General features: G+C 44.8%; 1 long non-coding RNA gene across 1 annotated transcript; it reads right to left on the bottom strand.

The window, feature by feature from the left end:
* Window positions 1–4,630: 4,630 nt before the first annotated feature.
* Window positions 4,631–16,785, bottom strand: LOC142766860 (uncharacterized). The gene is made up of 2 exons (XR_012884625.1): window positions 16,534–16,785; window positions 4,631–4,867 (listed from the first exon to the last, which is right to left on the bottom strand). It is a non-coding gene; the product is annotated as an uncharacterized LOC142766860 (long non-coding RNA).
* Between the last annotated feature and the right edge of the window lie 1,557 nt (window positions 16,786–18,342).

Below are 18,342 nucleotides of genomic sequence, written 5' to 3'. Positions count from 1 at the left end.
GTTGTATGCCACACTCTTGTGAAGTAAATTTGGGTGGTGTGGCTGCTCTAATTTTTGTAGCACCTACATGTACAACACGTCGCCTACTTATAGACATTCTTTTCACTTCTGCGGGTACAGGTCTTGTGTGATAATATTTTAAAGTAACAATATCAAAGAATATATGATGGCGTACACTGTTCACGCATACAATTTTATAAATTGAGGTATCGAAAACTGCTCGTTAATGCAAACGAAGACACTATCATTTAGCATTTGGTGCTCTTTTTATTTCCGAAATTTAAATAATTTGTGGCAGCAAGAGTTTAGCTGAACAACGGCATCTAATATTTCACGATGCACTTTTGAAAATTTTCTTAACAGCAGAAAAAAACAACATCCGCTTAGCAACAATGACCAAAATAATGGCGACTGCCAGCTCGTTTCTTGTAAATGAATGTTTCAAAGTAATTGCGTGCATATATCTGTCATTAAAAAACAAAGAACAAAATCTTTTACAGTAGAAGATTCAAATCACCCGATAAAGTATATCTTTGAAATGACATAATGTTTCAAGAGTCAGTATACAATACATCATTATGGGAGCTTATATACGGCAACTACGTGACATAATTCCTTTTGTGCTGGTCATATAACTGCCAAGGTCAAACATGACTCATGCAATGTTACATATCTGAAGACTTCAAACTGAACAAATGCATTCCAAAGAATCCTTTCATTAGCAGTTAAAACAAGGGCAAGATGTTAGAGGAGATGTTATAGCAAGATGACAATTACAATTAATATTAGCTTCTTTATAACTTCGTTACTATGCAGTCACGCCCTATATCATTGATATTCAAGTTCTTTATATTATGCACTGTGTTCTTTGTTCTCACTTGTGAAAAAGTTCTTCAATATTTTATCAAAAAACCCTAATAAACTTGAACTGTGTCCGACTTGTAGTGCTCTGTCTTCTACCGACTGATTTAGTTTTATTCGATGAGTAGCGTCCGCACAAAAATAGTCTCGTTGAATTCAGCCGTGGACGTCAAATAGCACTCTTGGTCCGAGCTGCACCAGAAGAATGAAACTCATTCTTTTTTTGCGCCGTGCACCGAACGCACCTCTGGGCACGCAAGCTTAGCATTTCCCCGCAAGGTGAATACAAGACATCGCTCATCAAGCCGCACAAGCCATTCAAGCACAGTGTATCCTCCACCAGCCCAAAGCACCGCACATCTTCGTTCCTTTTGTGTGACAACCGCACGAGACTGGAATCATCTGCCTTGCCCCACCGCGGTGGTCTAGTGGCTAAGGTACTCGGCTGCTGACCCGCAGGGCGCGGGTTCGAATCCCGGCTGCGGCGGCTGCATTTCCGATGGAGGCGGAAATGTTGTTGGCCCGTGTGCTCAGATTTGGGTGCACGTTAAAGAACCCCAGGTGGTCTAAATTTCCGGAGCCCTCCACTACGGCGTCTCTCATATTCATATAGTGGTTTTGGGACGTTAAACCCCACATATCAATCATGGAATCATCTGCCTTCAACTACCATGCACCACTCCAACCCGCATCAATTCAAAATTGCCCTCGAATCACTTTTTTTATTCAGTAATTAATACCCATCCCTCATGTAATACTTCAGCTGGGGCCTTTGAGGTATTCAAAATAAATAAATAAAAATAAAGACCATGCATGGGTTGACAGATGCTCTTTAGTTTGCACTCCTCAATCAGCCATTCAATATCGGATACTTAAGGCAATGCATTCAGGTACAATATCAGGAATGGAAATCTGCCTCTCGTGCACCTCACGATGACGCTTCCCCAAACACAAGAATCCAATAACAGTGGAGAAAACCAGTGGAGTCACGATTACAAGGTGCTCCCTCAGGTCGTCCTAGATTGCAAAATAGTACGCTCTTTCTCTGTAGCCGAAAGCCCTGACCAACTGAAATAACTGCCGGTCAGATCCAAACAAAAAAAATGCACCATCTCCCACTAAAGGGAGCCATGTGTAGGTGCAAAGCAGTGACCGCTAACGTATACATAGACGGCGGCGTTGACGCGGGCACTCATCGCGGCGTTGCGCAGGAAAAAAAAAACCAGGCGAGGCGCAAAGCGCGCAGTGAAAGACCGGTGTTTTTTTTTTTTTTTACTGAAAGATGCCAACCCTTGTTAACGGGCAATCAGTGACAGAATACTCCGAATGGACACCGAGACCTACAAACCACTTTTAGTTAGCGCTTACCCACCGAATTTTTGTTGTCCACAAACGCGACAGATAAATCTCTCTCCAGCACTAGCCCGGGAGTCAAGATCCAGTGCCTATATGCACGGGGTTTGATATTGTTGCTTATTCACTCAATATAAAACACATTTATTCAGCTGGTAGCCGGCGCCTTGAATGTAAAGCAGAAATCATGGAATGCATAGCAGGAATTGCAGGATTCATTTAGGATGGCTTCACTCTTGCTTTAACATTTACAGCATGAAAGGCTGAGCGTGCGGACATGGCGAATTTCCGAACCTAATCAAAGACAAATCTAAGGGTGATGAAATGTTTTCAACCAAAAATAAACATCGAATTCTCCTAAAAAAAGTCGAATAGCAATGTAACAACTTTTCGAGCAGTCTCAGTACCAATTACGAAAACATCCCAAAACTCCACATTTTTAAAAAAATATTCGCTCTTTCAACAATGCACATTACCATTCATTTTAGGATCACTAGAAATATTGCAACGTTGACGAGCTAGTATGCGGATGACATTACGGCGTTCAAAGTATTTCGTAACTGCAGCATGCTACACAGTCATCACTGCATGCCGTATTCAAGGCTCCGCTTTGTCAAAGGCTTTCGGATAAAGCTGATACACCACTATTAGGCAGCTTTCGTCAAATAGCCTCAACGCAAAGGTCATGGTGAAGAGAGTGGATCATTGACACTATGTCACCACCGAAAATACATTTGTGATGAGAACAACTTCTGGTCATACCTATAATTGGTATGCATATCTGTGTTCTCCTGGGAAAAAAATGAAAAAGTGATTTGTCATTGTTCTAACGTCTCGTTTTTTTCGAGCGTTATTTCATTCTTGCTGGTAATCAAAAAAGCATTTGAGAAATATTAAGTATTTTGTCTGTTCACTGTTCTAATGGAGCAGTGAATTGAATAGAACGTCATTTATTTCTTCACGCAAAAATTACCGAAATTAGCACACCCCTGTAAAATGCAAATCATAGTTGTTGCACTCTCGAGGCGCACTTGCACTAGACTAACGCGACACTGCCGCAAAAACGAGGCTGACGCAGATGGTCGGCCGATGAGTCGTCTGCCACCGATGTCGCCGGACCATGTGGTCAAACTAGTTCGACAATGACGCTGGCGCCTCCGAAGACAGCATGTTGTGTTGACGTAAAGTCATTTGTTGGAGGGCTCTCAAAGCCCACTTACACTAGACCAACGCGACACCGATGCAGAAACGAGGCCGACGCAGAGAGTCGGCCGATGAGACGTCTGCCGTCGATGTCACCAGACCATCTGGTTACACTACTTCGACAACGACGCTGGCGCCTCTGAAGACAGCATGTTGTCTTAGCGTGAAGTGCTGGCAGACCGAGAACACCAGCAAAACGTGTGTGTAGATTTGTCGGCAGCCTTTCAGCAGATCCGTGGCAAGGAGAAAATTTGCAGAAGTCATTGCTTTGAACGACGAATGGGGAGTACTTGGTGGCAGATGAGGAGGCTCCACACGATACCCTCGAAATGTCATATTGTGCGCCCCATGGATGTATTTTCTTCACTTCACCTTCATCTGTTCTCACCGCTGACGCCATGGGTGATGGCGGGGGCTGTCTTACTGGTGACTTTTGAAAAAGGAAAAGGAAGAAATAAGCGCAGTTCGGTTACTGCCTCTCCCTCAATAGAGGGCACCTCCACAGTTCTGCGCAGGAGATGGGGTAAGGAGGGCTTAAAAGGGGCAGAGAGGAATTGAAGGTATAAATATAGAGAGAGGAGCAGAAGGAGAGAGAAGCACAGGGACAGCCACATACAGAAGTAAGGAGAAAGGAAATATGGACACGGTCGCAGAAGTGCGAGGACGGGGCACCACTCAGCAACAGCTCTTGTCGGCGTCAGGAGATGGCGTAGGGCGAGCCAATTAGCCAGTGCGGTGCTATCGTCGGAGATCGCGGTGGAACAACCGGTCGGCACGAAATCCAGTGAGCGAGGGGGGGGAGGGGGCTGCCTTGCGTAGCCCGAGATAGGCAATGGCTGAGGAGAGGGGAAGGCCAGAATAAGAAACAGTCGGGGCTCTGTTTCGATTTCATTTTGCAAGTTCAGTTGGTATCGATGCGTGCGCCTCTAGTGTGAGCGAGATTTGGCTGACAAAAAGCTGTGGGCACAACAAGAAGGTCAGAAACTCTACCACATACCCACGGCGGGCTCTTGGTATTGTTGCAATCTAAATAGAACAATGACAAGACAAAAGACACTCCACTAAGAGCCGGCAGACCAAAATTTGTGTTGTCTCGCTCTGCTGTAAACACGTGTAAAATCGCGCTTTACCATAAACGCACGTATGCCCACGCAAATACCTAGATTACTCTGCAGAATCTCATAACGGAGAAAACAGGTTGGCGAATCAGAGAGCGGTAAAAGCAATACATTTATTATTGCTGCAACAATGATTCTTCCTAGGCAAGAAAAATGAGGAATTTCAATTTTTCAATTTACTTCTCTGAGTTTATTGAAGAAATGAGCATATTTTTCACATGGCTCAGTGGTCAAGCCAAAGCCTTCTCATTAGTACATGTAAGCAGGTGACATCATAGGTGGTCTCATACCACTAGTAGCCATGGCTATCTTCGCAGAGCTCATCGCTATATCTGTGAAAGACATCGTTTCATGAGCATTTACCGCAATTTTAAGAGAGCTCGCACACAAATATACAGCGTTAATTCATGTGGATCTTTTTGTATTCTTCAGTGATCTCTTACAGTTATGAATTCGTTTCGCACATGTAAACTACATAGGCTGTTGAAAATCCCTGAAATTGGATACGGGATTAGGACCACCTAAAGTCTTTTTTTAAATGGTAAGGCTACCCTTATATATTTTATATAATATTATCCTATATATAAATACACACACACACATACACACACACACGCACACACACACACACACACACACATATATATATACATATATATATATATATATATATATATATATATATATATATATATATATATATATATATATATATATATATATATATATATATATATATATATATATATGCAGGCATAGTGGTTGAGTGGATTGAGTGGCCGTAGCGTTGCAATTAGTGAAATGAGATCCTCCGTGAGCGGTCGCAACGTGCTTTCCAAATTTACTTTACCTCACTATTCAATCAATTGTGCCAAACATGACAAGCCCAACAGCAAACCTGTGCACAGTCGCGAGGCTCCTACTGCACGCGTAATCCAGAAGCGGGCAAGAATTGTCATTGCACCCACTTGCCAGCCTCTGCGACAAGATGTCGACTGGGCGCTGAGTATTTAAAGGCTTAAACTTCTTAAAAAAGCTCTTTTTCCCCCACACCCAACTGCCAGAGCCAGGAGGCGTCGTCTGGTTGGGAACAATGCGTTAGCGAAAGGAAGGACACACACACCGCAGACATTCTAAAGGTGAAAAGGAGAAAAGGGAGAGAGATGGAGCCCAAAGGGAAGGAAGAGGGAAAGAGGGCGCCCGGGGGAGTCCACGTTATATTCTCCTTTTTTTTTCTTTTTTCTTTTTCTTTTCTTCTTTTCCTCTTTCTGTCTTTCCCCCTCTGATTTAGGATTGTATAAAGCTGAGCACGAACAAACTGTACCCTCAATCCTGCCTGGTGAAGGCCAGACTCTAGGCCGAAACGTCGAAATAAACCACGTTGTGACCGCTCACGGAAAATCTTCCTGACTATATATGTATATATATATATATATATATATATATATATATATATATATATATATATATATATATATATATATATATATATATATATATATAACGCATTCGATGCTATGCGTTATTCGAAGGTCGTAGGTTCGATTCGTGCTCACGGCTGCTTATTTCAGCCACTTTTCTTTCTTCTTTCTTCTTATTTACATTCCATTGGTTCTAATAACTTCCCCTGTACATTTCTTGGCATTACTGTCTGTTAGATCTCAATAATATTGTGTTAAAACACGGAAAAACGAGCCCTTAGGTATACACTTATTTCCCTTATATATATATATATATATATATATATATATATATATATATATATATATATATATATATATATATATGTATATATGTATATATATATATATATGTGTATATATCACTTTTTAATAGGCTGATGTTATGAAAGTTCAAACTATAGCACCTAGAGATAAAAAAAAGAGGGAAAGACAGGGAGGTTAACCAGAAAATGAAGCATCCGGTTTGCTACCCTGCACTAGGGGAAGGGGGAATGGGGAAGAAAGTTTGGAAAGAAAGCGAAGAGGGAAATACACGCACGCAAAAAAAAGGGGCGGAGCAGCGGTGCTACAGTCTATACAATAGGCCGCTGCCACGCAAAAAGTTCAGTAAGGCTTTCACTGATTTTCTGTGAGCACACGAATCATGTCGTCTTTCCAGCACTGATTGTTCAGACAAAGGTCTGTCGTCAAGGCGAGCTAACGCAGCAGCTAGTTGCCGTCTTTGCACGCTGTAACGAGGGCAGTGACAGAGAACGTGCTCTATAGTTTCATCGCTGCCGCAATGACCGCAAGCAGCACAATCTTCCATGCCGATTCGGAAGGCGAAAGCTTTGGTGAAGGCGACACCAAGCCATAGTCGGCAAAGCAGCGTTGTCTCGAGTCGAGAGAGTCCAGACGAAGGCCGGAGTCGACGAGACGTGTCCAGTATATGCAGTCGCTTGTGTCGTAAGCAATCGGCGTTCCACAGGGATTTTAATTCTGCATTAGCGATTTTTCGGATGGTCATTGCAGCATCAGTCCTTGAAAATGGTATAGATTCTTCTTCACCATCTTCGTGTGCTGATCGGGCAGCTGCATCGGCATGTTCGTTGCCCAATATGCCGCAGTGACGTGGAAGCCACTGAAACGTAATTCTGTGTCCTTCGTCGAAGGGGTAGTGAAGCAGCTCTCTAATTTCCAGCACTAGTTGTTCATGAGGTCCCCGGCGTAAGGCGAATATCAAACACTGTAGTGCTGTCTTAGAGTCCGTGAACACGCTCCATTTCTTGGCTTCTTGGTGTTTAATGACTTGAATTGCGCTACGTAGAGCAGCAAGTTCCGCCGCTGTCGATGATGTCTGGTGGGACAAACGAAACTTCACCGTTGTCGATGTTGCACGAAAGATCACCGACCCTGCAAACCCATCCACTTTAGTTGAAGCGTCAGTATATAGATGACTATGCTCACTGTATTTCTCATATAACAAGAGAAGAGAAAGCTGCTTTAGCGCTGGAGACGAGAGCGGGGCTTTTGACCCTATGCCTGGAACCGTGAGTTCAACATGTGCATAGGTCATACTCCAAGGGGAAGTTGAAATCCTCGATGGAGTTGTATATCCCGTAGGAATGCGTATGCGATATGAGAAGACCGTCTGGCAAAATGAGGCACGAGTTCGGGCTTCTGGCAGTGAAGCTAGATGATGGGCAGGGGCACGAGCAAGATGCCTCCCTTGTGCTCTGAGCACTTCCATCCTGATATGCGTCTTTAGCGGGTAGTCATTAGCGATCTCGATTGTCTCAGCTGTTGATGAACATCGCGGTAGCCCCAGAAAAACTCGCAGAGCCGTAGCCTAGATGCTTTCGAGAGTCCGAATGTTGGTTCTACAGGGGTTAGTTAACACAGGCAAACTGTAGCGCAAATAGCCAAGAAAAAGCGTCTTTTACAATTGCATCAGTGCATGTACTGAAGTCCCCCAGGTTTTTCCTCCGAGATACTCTAATAAGTTAGCAATTTTTGTCAGCCTCTTCTTCAAGTGGGCCACATGTGGCCCCAGCAGAGGTCTCTATCAATGAATACGCCTAGAAATCTGTGCGTCCTGACATATGGTATGACTTGGCCATCGATTGATATAGCGTATGGTCTCATTGGCTTTCGACTAAAAGCAATCAATGGGCATTTCGCTGGCGAGATTTTCAGACCTTGGTCCTTGAGGTACACTGATACCAACCACACAGCTTTCTGAAGTCTTGCGCGTACCTGAGGTCTTGTCACGCCAGATGCCCAGACGCAGATGTCGTCAGCGTACATGAATAACTTGACCACACTTGGTAGTCGTTCTACAAGACCAATGAGAACAAGGTTGAAGAGGGTTGGACTCAAGACGCTACCTTGAGGGACTCCACGATGCGTCGGGTGTTGGGAGGTTGGACCATCTGCAGTGTTCACAAATAAGGTCCGCCCTTGTAAATAACTGCGTGTCCAACAATTCAGTTGCACGCCTAGGCCCACTGACTCAATGGCTTCGTGAATGGCGCCATGTAGAACGTTGTCGTATGGTCCTTTTACGTCAAGGAACATGGCAGCAGATAGTCGTTTGGATGCCTTTAGTTGCTGGACATACGTGACGAGATCTATAACATTGTCGATCGAACATTGGTGACGGCGAAAACCAGCCATGGCGTTCGGATATATCTCATAGTATTCCAGGTACCATTCAAGCCTGGCCAAGATCATTCTCTCCATTACCTTTCCTACGCAACTTGAGAGTGCGATCAGTCGGTAAGAGGCAATGTCCAGGGGAGATTTGCCAGGCTTAAGAATTGGTACCAAGCGGCTAATCTTCCAATCTTGCGGAACGACGCCAGCTAGCCAGGAATCGTTGAAGATGTTAAAGAGTGTTTCTCGTGCCCGTTTACCAAGGTTGCACAGCATCTTGTATGAGATGTCATCCGGGCCAGTTGACGAAGACTTATTACATAAGACGAGCGCCGTATCGAGCTCCTGTAATGTAAACGGTTGATCCATGCGCGGGTCCCGTAAGTGAGGAATATGATTCATTGTGTGTAGGCTTGTGTACGCTGTCAGGCCTACGGTCATAGCGCAAAAATCTTCTGCTACCTCCAATTCGTGCCGGCGATGAAAAAGGGAAAACGCTGTTCTGGAACAGAACGCAGGCCTCGCACAATTCTCCATATCTGAGACAGTGGTTTATGAGGATCTAGCGACGCACAAAATTTCCTCCATCGTTGGGTGTCTAATTTGTCAAGGCGCCGTTGTATCTCCTTTTTGATGCGCCGGGCTGTTTGTAGATCGTCTGTGGAATTGGTGCGTCGGTATCGTCTTTCGGCACGACGGCGGATCGCACGAGGTCGCTCCAGCTTGAGGTCAAATTCAGAGTACTTCGAACAGCATATTATTGTGCGCATAGCCGCATGTGCAGTTTCCTTAATAGCCTGCTGAAGACCATTGGACAGGCTTTCTTCACAAGCATCCTCAAGTTGAGTTTTGAACACACTCCTATCTATTCTTTGTGTTGTGGTAGAGGAGTACGTGTTCGAAATACCTTTAATCTTCAGGTAAGTGGGGATGTGGTCGCTTCCATGTGTTTCAATGTCCAAAAAACACTTTACCCGTGTAGCAAATTGGCGTGAAACAATGGACAAATCAAGGCAGCTGCTATATGTAGTGCCTCGCAAAAACGTAGGACTGGCGTCATTCAGAAGGACGAGACCATGGCTGGAAACACATGATGCTAGACGTTAGTCCTGTTGAATTAAGCCTTGAGCTTCCCCAGATGGGATTATGTGCATTGAAATCCCCGGTGATAACCCACGGACTCGGATGTGCCCTTAATATGCCGTCTAGTTTGTTGGCGTCAAATTGACTTGATGGGGATATATACACACCTAGAAGTGCGAATGTCACCTTTCCTTTTTTAACAGACAAGCACACATACTGATTGCCGTCGTGAGGTTGCACTGGCTGGACGACGTAAGTAAGCTCCCGGCGAATAAATACAACAACCTCGCTACTTTCGATGTCTTGAGGAGAAAAATGACTCGTAGCCGGATAATCTGATTAGGTGCGATAATTTTGGTTCACATATAATCATGATAGGAAATCGGTACAGATGGACGAACTGGCGAAAATCAGATATGCGAGATCTCAGACCGCTTGCGTTTCACTGAAAAATCGACGCTTCTCTGACCTCCTGTCGGGACGACTTGTGATTGTCGGCCATGGCTTTACTGGAGGCTTAGAAGGACCGGACTCAACGCGTCCAGCACCTGTAGGACGCTCCTAGCAGTTGGCGTATTGATGCTTGTCAGAAGACTTCTGATGACACTCACAATGGATCGCAGCATAGGAATAATTTGACGATCTGCTGTTGGAGCCTCGTCATCAGCAGCATTGGCTTTCACTGGCAGCAGAGAGCGGGAAGGCTGCTCGGAAGGCCGTGCGTTCGCAAGCACCGGCCAGTCTTCAGGGGAGAGAGGCTTCGCCGGTGGAGGTATTTTTGTACTCTCTGGCTTTCTACTGGATGTTGATGGTGATGTAGACCGAAGTGGTGCATGAATATCACCATGACTGGAGCGCTCCCGTCAGTGGCGACGTCGACGCCGGATTTTTTGTGAAGCTTCTCTATGGGTGGAGTTATCCTTGACCATTTCTTTCAGGATACCCATTTATTTCTTGAGTCTTGGGCATTTCTTAGACGTGGCTTCATGCGTACCTCGACAATTGCCACACCTATAAGTTGTTGCACAACAGGTGTCTACCGTGTGCGCCTCCGCGCACCGGGGGCATAAAGGTAGAGTTCGCACAGACACCCTTGACATGGCCGATCTTGAAACACTTGTGGCACTGAAGTGAGTTTAGGACAAAATGCCGTACCACATGCCGGAAATGTCCCACCTTGACGTGCGTAAGGATTGAATCGCCCTTAAAGACTACCTTAACGCAGCGGCTGTTCCCGAGGCGGCTTATATGCTTAATGATCACTCCTTCGTACGCCGGTTTTATCAGAAAGGGTATATCCGTGTTTGGGATTGCCAAGTCAATGTCGTAAATGACACCTGCAGTGCAGGTCCCACTAATCGGTACGACCGCTCGTACTTTGAGATCTCCAAACTCTGTCATCATTCGAAGCTTCTCCAGCGTGTCTGCATGTGTTGTGTCAACAGCTAAAACGTTCTTACGTGTGTTTAGCCGGACCTCTTTGATTTCATCCTGTGCTGTTCCCTCAAGAACAGTGGAAATAGCTTGCCTGTTCAATTTGCGAAGGCTGACGGAACGATCCACGAGCATAAAGAGAATGGTATGCGGCCAGCGTTCACCCCTTGCCTTCACGGTCGACGTGCTTGCTGGTGATGACGTCTTGATGAGCCTCTTTTGGCCTTGCGGCTCATCACAGACACGATGCTGCCATCTGATGAGTCGTCGTCATCGACTGAGTAGATGTCCGTGTCTTCACTGGAGCTGCACCAAAAGCCTCGTTTCCTTGTGGAGCTTACAAATGTTCAGCTGTAGCCAGACGGGCCAGCAGTTGGTTCTTCGTCCATGGGCACGAGAGCAGGAGCATCTCTTGAGCTGTCGCTGGTGATGGACCATGAGCCTTGAGCCACAGAAGAGCTTGAGGGCGCCGACATTTGACCACGTGGGCCTGTAGAAGTCGCCACTGCCATCGCCACAAGGCACCTAGTTTTCTAATCAGCCTGCCCTGAGGTAGCGCAATTTGCAGTATCGATAGTAGTAGCACAATTTATTTCCAATACAAACCTAACATTTCATGTGGATAAGATCTATGGCTCATGTGGTCTAGGTCCGGTGCTTGGCCATGTCTGAGGCCTGCTTGCATACTGCCTTAAGGGGTCTTTCTATGAACTGTTCACGATGCTTCTGTTTCAATATAACCCAAAGTTCTCCTCCATGCACCTGTATATCAATGTGTGGTAGAGTAGTTCTTTGACATGGATGTTTCGGCAACCCCATGTAAACGGGTATAAATGATGAGACTCCTTGCACAAAAAAAGAAAATGTGAGCGGGCACATATATTACCAAACCATGCATCACGAGGTAGACACTTTTCGTTTTCTCTGGCAAAGAATTGTGAAACTAACTCGAAATCGGTCTGAACTGCTTATCAAAGGTAGCTCTATCTGCAGCCACATCCAAGCCGTTTTTAGCTATGTTGGCTCAAGCTTTGAGATAGCAGGCTATGGTGCATATGTGCACCAAAAACAGGGAACTATCATGAGCTCCTCCTGAGTCAATTATTAGTATGTAGCCAAACATTCCTGAATTCAAAAGCGGGTGCGGTGTTGAGAGAAAATGTGCATACAGAAAGACGTGAACTTTTTACGCGATGCGCTGCTTTTTCACTAGTATGTGTAACGCTGTCACTCAGTATGAATGCACCGCGCGCCGTAGGTGATGGCGCGGTGCCAAGTAGGTCACGCCGCTGCAGTGCGTTCAAGTCACACTCTCCTTGCAGTGCACTTCATGTCACCATCTCCCTCGCATGCCACGCTTGCCGCAGCACCCGCGGCTGCCACCCCGTCCGTTCGCCCACAACACCTCGCTACACCGTCGACTCGTCGGTTCACGCGCAGTAAACCGGACGCGCGCCTAGTGTACGCGTTGAAACATGTCTATACGTGTCACCTACAACACACACGCCAGCCATCGCTTCAAGCGAATCTTCCCGCGCTCACCACAGCACCCGCCTTAGCACCTTCAAACTCGTGGCGCCACCCGTGCGAAACGCTTGCAGGGTTCCCTTCGGGGAAATGGTTCAATTTTTTTACCACTTTTTATTGAAGGTGCGTTTTCCAGACGCCCAAAATTGACTTCGCGGAGCCCACATGTGTTCTAGACTCTCACTTGAGAAGCCCCGCCACAGTGGTCATGTGGCTAAGGTACTCGGCTGTTGACCTGCAGGTCGCGAGATCGAATGCCGGCTGCGGTGGCTGCATTTTGATGGAGGTGAAAATGCTGTAGGCCCGTTCGCTCAGATTTGGGTGCACGTTAAAGAACCCAAGGTGGTTGAAATTTCCGGAGCTCTCCACTCCGGCGTCTCCCATAATCATATGATATATTCGGGACGTTAAACCCTACATATATATCATCAATCTCATTTGAGAATGGTGAGCAAGCTTTTGTCAGGAGCAATCTGTACCAACGACGGAAGCAGCAAAGCCTCCACGTGTAGCAAAAATCTTTATACTTTGATCGCTTAACCAATCGCTACTGAAGAATGACCAAATTAGCCCCGCCGTGGTGTTCTAGGGGCTAAGGTACTATCTATCTATCTATCTATCTATCTATCTATCTATCTATCTATCTATCTATCTATCTATCTATCTATCTATCTATCTATCTATCTATCTATCTATCTATCTATCTATCTATCTATCTATCTATCTATCTAAGCACGTACGTCTTGGTTCTCTTTGGTTACCCGGGCCCTAAACTGGGGTAAAGCAAAGCTAGTATGGGAGGGTAAGATGATTTGGCGAATATGACTCGCTGGTAGAGACATGAATAATGTCACAATCGCGTCGCGTGCGTCGTCAAAGACTTACCGCAAGAAAGTGGCACATACCCATTGGTAGGTATGTACCACTGGTATGCCCGTATGCGACACAGGTGATTAACACTTCCTTTCTACCAAGGAATGGCGAAATCAAACGGAAGTAATTTTAACGTGTGAGTGTTGAGAAAAATTTGACTTTCGTTGCGTTGACTCGACGAATGCAAAAAAAAAATGGCCCGTATCTGCATGTTTCACTGCAAAACTCGAAAGACGATAATCTTGCGTGTGGAGAGAGTGAACGAAACGTTTATTATATAATCTGCAGGAGAAAATTGCGGAATTGTATTCTTGAAGCGCTGCGTTAGAGAGTCTCAATCCATGCAGCAAAGGCAAACGAGCGCATCGAGGCACCTGAGACATGAGCGCCATCTGGCAGTTATTTTCAAAAACGATGGAAGGCGTGAGCGCTTGTGGAGAAAAATGCGCGCCTGTTTTGGAGGTGATAAGGAGTAGAACGCAAAGTGACGGGCAGGTGCCACCAATGTGTTGTCATAGCAAAGCGTTGGAAACACTTGCCTTTTTGAGCATCGCGTTGCACTGTCAGCACAGCGTGATAAAAGCTACGGGTTTTGGAATTACTTGTGTGTGGCTTCTCCAGTATAAAGGCACACATAAAAAACATTAACGTTTAGTTATGGTGCCTAAAATATGCGCAATAATTGTTTTTAATTGACACTCGCGTGACTATGAACAGTGAAACTCGAGCAATATTGGCGGGCGCTGCGGATCGAGTAGACCATTTGAGGTATCGTTCAGGGCATTTAGAGTGGTTGTTACCGCGTACAAACAGGCGATTCCACAGACAGAAAGACAGACAGACCAAATTTTTGGCGTGGAAGGTCCTCAAGAAAGACTATCATCTTTAAAAAAATGTCAGGGTCCCAGCAAGAGCTGAGCCCCAACATTCTGCGTGGCAACTAAGTATTCTACCACATAGCCACGCCAGATCTCACAACTGCGTTTCGAATTAACCTTATTGTTCTTGAAGCATTCATTGGGGATACAGTGATGGCTATCGAATTTGGCAAACATTACCTAAGCACTCCCACGATACAGCCGTCACGTCAAATTATTATCGAACACTTCATACCAACCATAGAATAGCGCGAACAGGCATCGATAATTCAAAGCCGAGGAAATTTAAAAAATCTGTGGATCTTCCCAAAGTGAGTGATGACAAGTGGGCAAAGCTGTAGCTCCTTACTTCCATTATGTATACGTTGGAGTAGCCGTTGATTATGATTATGAGGACAGATGCACGGACGGACAAACGGATGATGAATTAACGCGCGGACAGACGGTCGGACGGAAAGACGGAATGCGCGGGTGTTCATGTATTGTGCTGTCGTGTAGTTAATTGCACCTAAAGTTTCTTGTTTACACATGTTTTTGTTTTTTTTCTTCAGTTTCTGTCGGGGTTCTGTGAGGAGTGGCGGATGCCTTCTATATAGGACAGCCCTGCGGAGCTTCGCAGCTTATATCTGACGTCGGCAGCGTTGGCCCCCAGAATGCATAGCATAAATATCCAGGTCCCAGCAGGACTCTAATCCCAGCACTCTGCTTGGCATTCAAGTATTCTCCCACAGACCTACGCTAGTCTCGGAGCTGCTTTTTAGGGACACCAGAATATTCGGTGGCTATCAACGGAACATACGTTCTCCTACCATAGAGCCATCACGTCGGGTAAACGATAATTGTAGCGAAGCACCATTTTCTGAAGCTCAACTATCTAGCAGTGTCCATGGCCACCATTCTCACCAGCAGAAGCGTGACATATCAGCTTACCCCTAGTGGTGTTGCTAATACCCATATTGCTGTTGGAATCGTTACGCAACAGTATAACCATGCGACTGTTTAACATAAGACCGTACGTACATTGGTGCATATATATAGCGTCATTTAGTAAAGCTTCTCCTAATAAAATACAACAGAGTCACCTTCCTTCCGCATGCGTCGCATCACATCGATTTCAAGAGTACACAAAACCTGCCATTTTTTTCTTACAAATAAAGATTGCTATCATCCTAGCCATCCTATTCGAAGAATCTGAAACGTCAACGTGAAAAAAAAAACATCCATGCTACCGTCGAAGTTGACATTCTTTGGGTCCGCGTGGCATTGCGGCATCTCATCCGTTTACAACCTTCCCGGCACCTTTGAAAAATACAGAAATGCTAGGTTGACTGCATACGTTTTTCTGTCATATCACCTTTCCTTTGCTTACCTAAGCGGCATATTTTTATGCGATGCATTTAAAACCTAAATGAATTCGGTGTACTTTTTGCCACAACGTAGTGAACGAATTCATAGAAAACGACCACAAAGGACGTCACGCGCTTGTAAAATTTACCAGTAAATCCCATTGCATTTTGTACTAATAAGGATATGAAAGCTTTCTAACGAATTGAAAGCTTACATTCTTCATATTTTTTAGAAAATCTAACTATTAACCAGCCCAATGTGGCTGCGAAGTGGCACATCAAAAGGGCTTTGAAACTAAGCCGAAGTTAGCCATCTACAGTCATAAGTCAATGTTCACATTTGTGCACGTTTAGATTCCGTTGTACACTGTCATTTTTGTAATAAAAGGCAACATGCAAGCACGTAGCTTTCGCTCTGCGGCGCACACCTGCAGTACCATTAACCGAGAGCTAAAGAAAGCAAGTGCACTTTTGGCGGCATTTGTGAGCTTACAAAAATACGAGCCATGACCCTTTGGCTAGCGCTCTTAGATTGTGCTCCCACTCTGGTCTCACTACGGGTGATGCCACCACAAGCGGACGTGCTTTCTTTATCTGTCGGTAGATGGTGCTGTAGCAAGCCACGACAGTGCGCATATTCATTCGCTCATGCATTTTCTTTCATCAAAAAGGACAACGTGGATTTTCAGTTGGCTACAAAGGCATGCACGATCGTTGTTTCTAGATAGCACTTGAAGGACGAAAAATGGTTATGCCGTACCTGATAGAGAAGCTAATATTGAAGCTATATTTGGTTTTGGCATCCTCCTTAGTGTGTTGAACTTGGGAAGTTTAGGCCGCTTAAATCGTAACTTAGGTAAACGCAGACGTGCAGGCTCCTCATCTTCACAAAGCGCCATTTCCGGCATCATGGACAGAACAAAGGCAAGTAAGATCAAAACTACAGCAATACGGAGGCTTGAAACGATTGCCATTGTAAATGAAACTTTAAGGTGATATGTTCTCGCTAACAGCCACAACGTCTTATATTAACATTCCAGTAGGCTACAGAAGAACAAATGCAGCGCCATTCTCTTTGTGGTGTTATCAATCTATTTGTCACACCTCTTTTCATTGCACCTTTTTCATCGCGTGCTATTTTTATTGCTTCATTCATGCTAATGGAGCCTTTACACTTCTTTAAGTAACCGTGGAATGAATTTACTGGAAGACCTTATTGCCTGACAAATTCAACGCTGCAAAAATATTAAGAGCCCATCCAATGCGAGTTAAGTTACAAAGATTTGTCGCACGCTACAATCGCATTGTCCCTTCTCTCGTACGGATTAAAGCGCTAGAAGGTAAGCAGGGAGGGATGGCAGGGCCACAGAAAAAACGTCACGCTTGCCTCGTGACCTTGAGCACCTTATCCTTTTTTTTGTATGAATACGGGATTTTTGAATGCGATCGCACGCGCACACGTCGACAAGTAGCAACCTCTCGCAGTGGTCTGTGTAATGAGCGAGCGCGCCATGTTCAAATCAGCCAATGGTTGATAGATGAGCTTGCTACATGTAATTTTTAGGCACATTCCTTGATTTTTCGAGTTAAGAAAAAGCAATTTTTAGCTAATTTTGATCACTTATGGTAAATTTCATGCCACCTGCTGCGCTACAATATTTAGCTCGCGCGTTGTCGGAAGCCTCGACTACCGAACGGCAGAGCTTTCTGACCTTGCTCAAAAAGTGTTGCAGGGCCCCTTTAGGGCAAGAGAAAATTTCTATTCATTGTTAAGCTGCACCGATGTACATGTGTACATCGTGCTCAGTATACTTATGAATCCGCGAAAATATTAAGGAATTTGCTGGAGCATAAGTAGTCTATTAATCTGCCTGTTAGCCTGTAATGAGAACAATTCACCTGTGGAACCCATATGTCTTCAGATGTATGCATTTCGTACGAGATGAAATCCAGCCTCACTACTTTAGACACTCCACATAAGTTCTGCACTTGTAACAAAAAAAACACAGCACTCCTTTCGCGAACGAAAATTTTTGTTGCGTTCATATACATGCCAAAAATCGGAGCTCTTTCAAGAAAGTGATGGTAAGCAAAGCTTTGCGTCTGCGCGTATATGTACATTTTCTTTTCCTTTTTCTTCTTTTGTTTTTTACAAGCGCGTTGTGTAGTCCTCCATTCTGCATCCGCTTTACAATGATGACTTCGATACTTTGTCGCATCAAATAAAGATATTAATCGTTACTGTATGGGCAAGAACTCCACAGAAAGACACAGCACGCAGGATTGAATTTTCGCTCTACTTTTATTATTTGTTTCTGTTGTGTTAAGCAATCTGTTTTTTTGCAAACATAAGTTTTTAGCAAAAGTGTAGCTAGTGTTTTTAACTGTTGTATAATTTTCAACATTTGATTATTTATAGCATTCTAAGTCTTCAATTACTTTTATATTTGTTCAAAGCACTGCCGTGTACCAGAGATTCGGAACCTTTTTCAAGCCGCTTGTGCGGCTTTCAGTCCCGTCCACTCTTTTTTGATAAAGGAAATAAAGACGAACTTTGTTTCACCGCAAC

This window comes from Rhipicephalus microplus, chromosome 7, assembly GCF_043290135.1.
Source record: "Rhipicephalus microplus isolate Deutch F79 chromosome 7, USDA_Rmic, whole genome shotgun sequence".
NCBI lineage: Eukaryota > Metazoa > Arthropoda > Arachnida > Ixodida > Ixodidae > Rhipicephalus > Rhipicephalus microplus.
This window is presented reverse-complemented; position numbering and strand designations above follow the sequence as displayed.